Here is a 7,283-nt window from a genome sequence, read left to right as displayed (position 1 = left end):
CAAATTCTATGGGACGTCAAAGTTTTTTCATAGATCGCAAATTGTTTTTTCAGCCACACAAAATGGCTGTTTCTGAATGAAAAAATAATTCTCTCCTCTTTCGGTAAAAAATCATCGTTACAAGAACGTAAAAATTATTTCAAGTCGTTCGCTCAAAAGCTAACACGAAACTACAACTTTTATGTAAAAACATATTTTTTCAGTTTTTTCAAGTTTTCGAGATATATTCATTGGAAAAAGAAACGGTATTTTCTAAAATATGAATTTAAAAATCTGAAAAAATTCACATAGAGTGCCTTTTAGTAGTACTTTGATATCATTAGTTATGAGGGAGATCTGAGATGGTTGAAAAAAAAGTGGCCGATTTGTCAGAGGATGCCTCATATATCGTGTATAAAATCTGCTTATCGGTGTGATCAGTGAACTCGACTACAAGCATTTGATGTCAAACTAGGAATTTCAATTATTTGAGCTATTCTAATGGCAATCAAGGATGTTAAGTCCCAAATCATAAATGACATAAAAATTCCACGATGATTAAGAAGCTCGTTATTGAACAATTATCATTAACAAATTAAATGTACTCTTATGGAAACTGACAGAACATTGCGATAATTTTTTTTCACGTCTGTATTTGTCAATTTTTGCAATGTACTGAAATGTATGGAAATGAAATGAAATTTATTCATAAATTTTTTTTGTTTTAAAAATTATTCTCAGCAAATTGTTAATTATTTAATAATGAGCTTCTCAATCATCTTGAAATTTTTACTCGAATTTTTAAATATTTCATACGAAAACATACCAAATTTTTAGAATTTTATCATCTTTTATTTCAATCCTTAAGAAAGTTGAAGTACAATGGAAGAATTCTGGAAATTCGGTATGTTTTTTCATAAAGCATTAATGAAGTCGTGTAAAAGTTTCACGACGATTAAAAAGCTATTTATAGAAGAATTAACATTTTAAAAATTCATGGGGACTGAACATCCTTAAAGAGAGCTCATAATTCATCATCTCGTGAAATGAAAAAACATTGCGAAATATTATGTTGTATATATGGGGCATTCCACACCAAATCACCGAGTCTTATTCCCGACCCTCTTCTATTTCGCTCATTTTTTGACAAGTTTTTGTACGTATTAAAAGCACCCTCCACACCAATTTTTAGCCTTTAATTCCAAATGGTTGTTGAGTTATGAATTTTTTAAAAAATTTCGGCAAAGAAATTTCAACAACCGATAGATTTGTGATCAATATCGATATTTCAACACAGTTGGGATCATTTTCTTCGTCTTTAAATATACTTTCGGGAAAAAAATATAGGAAAATTGAAAAAAGTCATTAACACTAAGTTATTAATGTTTAAAGTTAATATCGACATTTTTGAAAAGTCCGAAACCTTCGATTTTTTTGTAAAATTTCCTCAGTATTCTACTCTAAATTACGAAACTTTTAAGCCGAAGTAATAGTTGTGCTCAAAATTATTTCTTTTTTTTCGAATTAAAAAAAAAGTTTTTTTGAGATAATTTTAACGTAAATTCTACTTTTTTGTAAAATATCATCTAAAAAATAAAAAGATAAAATTATTACTAACAATTAAATCATTTTCGTCAATTTCAAATATTTTATTCAATCATATTTTTTTACAGCTTATAAAACCTCAATATTACAATTATTATTTTTTACTTGACTTCCTAGATTTTTTTATCGTACTATGGTATGTGAACTTATCCGAAGAAAAAAAAGATTCAACTTGTACCATAAAGTTTGATAAAGGTATAATTTGATGAATTTTTTGAGTCGCTGGTATCGGTTTAGAATTTCTGAAGCGTTCCTCTAATTTTTCTTTCATTGAATTATATATTCTTCAATTTTTGAGAACCGAATATTAATATTTGGTAAGTTTTCTGACGACCACTCAAATAATTGAATCGGTGTTAATATTTGTCGATGAGGTGGTAACTGCAAGCTAGCACGTGCGGCCATTCTTTTTAATGTACCACCTATTCCATCGCAAGGTCCTTTGCCGTGTGCCGTAGCAAAAAAATTCCACTCAACTTTTACTCCAAATTCTTCTTTATAAAAAGATAAGTTAACAAAATGTTTAAAATTCTTATATTATTGAGGTGCACCATCCGAGAAAAAGAAAATTTTCTGAACTTTTGATGACAAAGATTTAATAAAATTAATAATAACCGTCGAGTAAAGATGAACGGAAATCGCATCATGATTTAAACAATCAGAAATAATAACCAGACTCTGATGAGTAAGTTCATTATCGTTCTTATAATAAACAACTACAGTGTAAGCCGTTGATTGATTGTTATTCCAGTGGAGTCCTGGTGCAGCATCCTGAACCACAAATGCATAGTTTTCGGCAAAATCAACAATTACTATGAATTCGTGCTCTCTTAAAGATTCTTTAAGCTCTCTTAAGTATGCCGCTTGCTCTTTTGCAATAAAATTATGTGGTGATAAAGCCTTTAATTTTTCACCGAAGTCTTCAAGAAAATCAGTTATGTCCTTGATTATTGTTTGAAGAGTTACTCGCGGAATAGATACCCATTGTTTATAATCAATTTGACCAATTTCATTATTTTCCATTTCCGTTAATAAATGTTTTTTTATCTTCTCGACGCCTGGACAATGAGAACAATTGTTAAAATAACACTCACAATCAGTCGATACGGTTGCCATAAAATAGCATTCAAACAGTCATTGTAGGTTTTTAATGATAAATCTGAGTCAATCGTGATAAGTTGCCGCCTGTTAATGATATAAATGAAAATACATCAAGTCAATTAAACTAATCACAAAACGTGTTCCAAATAACTATTATTGCTAAAATAATAATTGAAATCGGTGTCGTAGAATTATTTCCTCTATGTTTTAACTTACCTAAGATCATGAGTTTAATATTTTGATGAATAGAGCAAACACAGACTGTATGAGTGCCACATCCACCAGCTAAAATACAATGCTTCGGACGTAAAGATGCAAAAGATGGGAATCCAGCTTTGATTCCTGGATATCTTGAATTGAAAATTTTGTACAACTCCTTTAAATTACAGAGCACAAGGCGTTTTTGAACTTGAACTTTGATACCATCATTATTACGCAATGAAATGGAATCTTTTTTTCCTGGAATAAGACTGTTCATTTCATCGTCATTATAGAAATTAGTTACAGCTAACACTACTTCAGCAGATAGTTCACGACCTACAAATACAATTGCATAAGAAAATTCATGAATATTTACGTATTAATAATTGAAAAGTTTAGTAATTGGCGGTGATATATCTTACCAGTTTTTTTTCAGGTACTGATAATATTCCTTGATTAGCAACAAGATTTTTTGCTACTCGTACCATATGCTCACTTACACCCATTACTTCCATAATCTTACGAACGCTCCAACTTGACGATAGAAAAGTCAAAATTTGGACGCGTGTGGATCTGTTTGTATTATCGTCATTTAATTTGTCTCTAAAGCTGTTAATAATTTCAGCAGCATCTGCATCACTGAATTCGTTATTTATCTTATTAACTCCTAATGCTTTTCGCAAATTTTGAGCAACTCGAGTAACTTTATCATCCAAATACGCTTCACAGGCTCTTCCCTTTGCAATTATTGGAGATTGATTTAATAATGATAATGCTTCATTAATAGTCGGAAGAGTAACACTGAGACTCAATTCCGATAATGATGACCTACTTTGTCGGATAGATAATTCTTAAATACTTGAGGATGGTACTAAAAAAACAGAAAAGTTAAATGAAGTATTACTATGAAGTATTACTAATTAAGTATATAAGCTGTACCTGAACCTGACGCAATAGTATCTTGTGATCCGTCAACAACAATGGTTTCATCGTCAACATTTTCATCAGTTTCGAAACTCTCATTAGATTCATTATCAGTTTCTTCAGGTAAATCATCAGCATACTACTTTGTGACATGCACTACACACACGGTCACGGGTGGACAAACGAAAATAATTGATCAAATACTCAGGCAGGCCTCGTAAGGATGACTTGACATTGTGTCTTTCAAGATTCGTTGGATTACAGCAACGATTGAAAAATTTCGCATTATAATTATTTTCAAACGAAAAATAGATTTGAAATAATCGTTATTTTATCAAAAAGTCATCTATCATGCCTAATATATCAAAGACCGATAAGAATAGCAACGAGATGCACTGGAAGCACTAACGTCGTATAGAAAACATAACCTCTATTCAATTTAGATCGAGAGACGCAAAAGCGGCTCGATAAAGAAGTTACCTCCATTATTGACCGTCAATTTTTTCTCATTTATCGATAATTTGAATAGTTAGTAATAAACTTGTTCATTGGGGAGTTGTTACCTTAAGGTGATGGATCACAGGATAAAATGCTTCCCCCCCCCCCATCGCTGTCGGTACTGCAGAACTCGGAAACGAGCTACTGCAGATTCCCGACAGATGTCGCGGCACTCGTCTTCCACCAGGGTTCGAGGTTACGCACTGAGCGCCTACGACTAACCCGATGAATGACGTTTGCCAAGTGTCGGTCCGTGGTGCATGATAGCACTCGCCTCGAAAGACGAATTACGTGCGCTAAGCGCGAACGCAAAAACATTATATATATGTAGGGTGCTTTTTTTTCAGCAACATTTTTTTTTTCACTCCCATCTCGCCTTTTTGTAGGGAATACCTTAAAAAAAAATCTCTGAAAATTTGAGCCCTTAATATTAATTTTAAGTACTCGCCCAAGGCGTACAAAGATTTCCCCTTTAAAATACACGTAAAGTTCGATTTTTCTTCTTAAAAGTTCTACAGCTCAGAGGCATTTAATGGTACAAGCTTGGTCGATGAGCGGATTTATTCAGTATTAAATGCTCTATAAAAGTGTCCATTGTGGCGTAATTGTAACTCGAACTGGCAAGGTCGTACGGGTCACTTAACCCAATTTTTTCATGAAATTCTCGTTTTTTTGCCTCTATCTCGTAAATGACGAGAGCTACAGAAAAAATAGGAATGACAAACTTGGTGGAAATTCAATTTCCTACAAAAAAGTATTGAAGCACCAAATCGCTACCATCGATATTTCTTAAGATATTGGGCTTTTAAGTTGAGGTAGTATGGAATTTTCATGAATTATTGAGCTGGATTGTATAAGTTGTTAATTTATTATTCTTAATTGTCACTTAAATCATTAAATATTTATTTGTTAAGTTGCAAATGATTGAAAAGTTGAATAACTGAACGTTTTGAAACTGAAATTCGGAAAAAAAAAACATTTTCAAAGTGCTTAAAAATTTTTTTTTCACTTTTCACGAATTTTTCAATTGATTTTCCCCTGATTCTTCTAATTTATTTACCAGTAATTGAAGACCTATAAAGTTCTAGTTGAAAATATGTTGTATATACGCAAAATATTTCAATATTATTTTATATCTATATATCTTGTCTTGCTTATATATAACATATTTTCAACTAGAACTTTATCGGTATTCAATGACTGGTAAATAAATTCGAAGAATCAGGGGAAAATCAATTGAAAAATTCGTGAAAAGTAAAAAAAAAAAAATCTAAGCACTTTGAAAATGTTTTTTTTTTTCGAATTTCAGTTTCAAAACGTTCAGTTATTCAACTTTTCAATCATTTGCAACTTAATAAATAAATATTTGATGATTGAAGTGACAATAAAGAATAATAAATTAACAACTTATACAATTTAGCTCAATAATTCATGAAAATTCCATACTACCTCAACTTAAAAGCCCAATATCTCAAGAAATATAGATGTTAGCGATTTGGTGCTTGAATACTTTTTTGTAGGAAATTGAATTTCCTCCAAGTTTGTCATTCCCATTTTTTCTGTAGCTCTTGTCATTTACGAGATAGAGGCAAAAAAACGAGAATTTCATGAAAAAATTGGGTTGAGTGACCTCTACGACCTCGCCAGTTCGAGTTACACTTACGCCACAATGGACACTTTTGTGGAGCATTTAATTCTGAATAAATCCGCTCATCGACCAAGCTTGTACCATTAAATGCCTCTGAGCTGTAGAACTTTTAAGAAGAAAAATCGAACTTTACGTGTATTTTAAAGGGGAAATCTTTGTACGCCTTGGGCGAGTACTTAAAATTAATATTAAGGGCTCAAATTTTCAGGGATTTTTTTTTAAGGTATTCCCTACAAAAAGGCGAGATGGGAGTGAAAAAAAAATGTCGCTGAAAAAAAAAGCACCCTAATATATGTGTATACATAGAAATAATGCGAATTGGAGTTGTGGTATTTTTCCCCATATTTTTGCTGATTTATAAAAATCGTGCTCTCAAGCAGTAAAGACTATTGGGTTCTCGCTTGAAAAAGCGGTAATAGATAAACAATTTATATTGTTTATATAAAAAAAGATTTTCGTTCGTTAAATCTCCAACGACTTCCATCGTTGGATAGTTCAATGTGAATTGAACTCTCAAGCAGTGAAAACAGCTGGGTTCTCGCTTGAAAAAGCGGTAATAAATAAACAATTTATATTGTTTGTATAACAAAAAGATTTTCGTTCGAATAAATCTCCAACGATTTTCATCGTTGGGTACTTCAATGTGAATTGAATTCTCCAGCAGTGAAGACTGCTGGGTCCTTGCTTGGAACGAATTTTTCAAGCGATTTTGAAGTTCCAGAATTTGCAAAGAAAAAAATTCCGAAAAACCCACTTGTATTTTTTGAATCATTACCAACACTTTCTGTACTACAAAATTTTATCGTAAAATTCATATTATATCAGAAAATAAATTATGAAATATTATATCAGAATAATATTATTGGATATTATATCAGAAAATAAATTATGAGAGGCACACAATTTTTATTCCTGGAAAATAACAATTTTACGATGAAATTTTGTAGAACAAAAAGTATTAGGAATCATCCAAAAAATACCAATTATTTTTTTGGTATTTTTTTAACTGTTGTAAAACATTTTGAGATTTCCAAAACTTCAACATCGCGTTAAAATTTCCGAAAAAGCTCACTCGTATTTTTTGGATGATTCTAAACACTTTTTGTCTCATAAGATTTTATCTCGAGAAAACAAATTATGTCACTCGATTGGGCTCATAATTTTGTTTTTCGAAAATTCTTAACTTTACGATAAAATCTCATGGGGCAGTAAGTGTTTATAATCATTTAAAAACTACGAATGAGTTATTCCGGAATTTTTTGAGCTATTTTGAAATTGCAAAAGTCTCTAAATGTTTTAACAATTTTAAAAATGGCGAAAAACTCAT

The sequence above is a fragment of the Venturia canescens genome, chromosome 10 (assembly GCF_019457755.1).
Source record: "Venturia canescens isolate UGA chromosome 10, ASM1945775v1, whole genome shotgun sequence".
NCBI classification, from domain to species: domain Eukaryota; kingdom Metazoa; phylum Arthropoda; class Insecta; order Hymenoptera; family Ichneumonidae; genus Venturia; species Venturia canescens.
Note: the sequence above shows the minus strand (reverse complement) of the source record.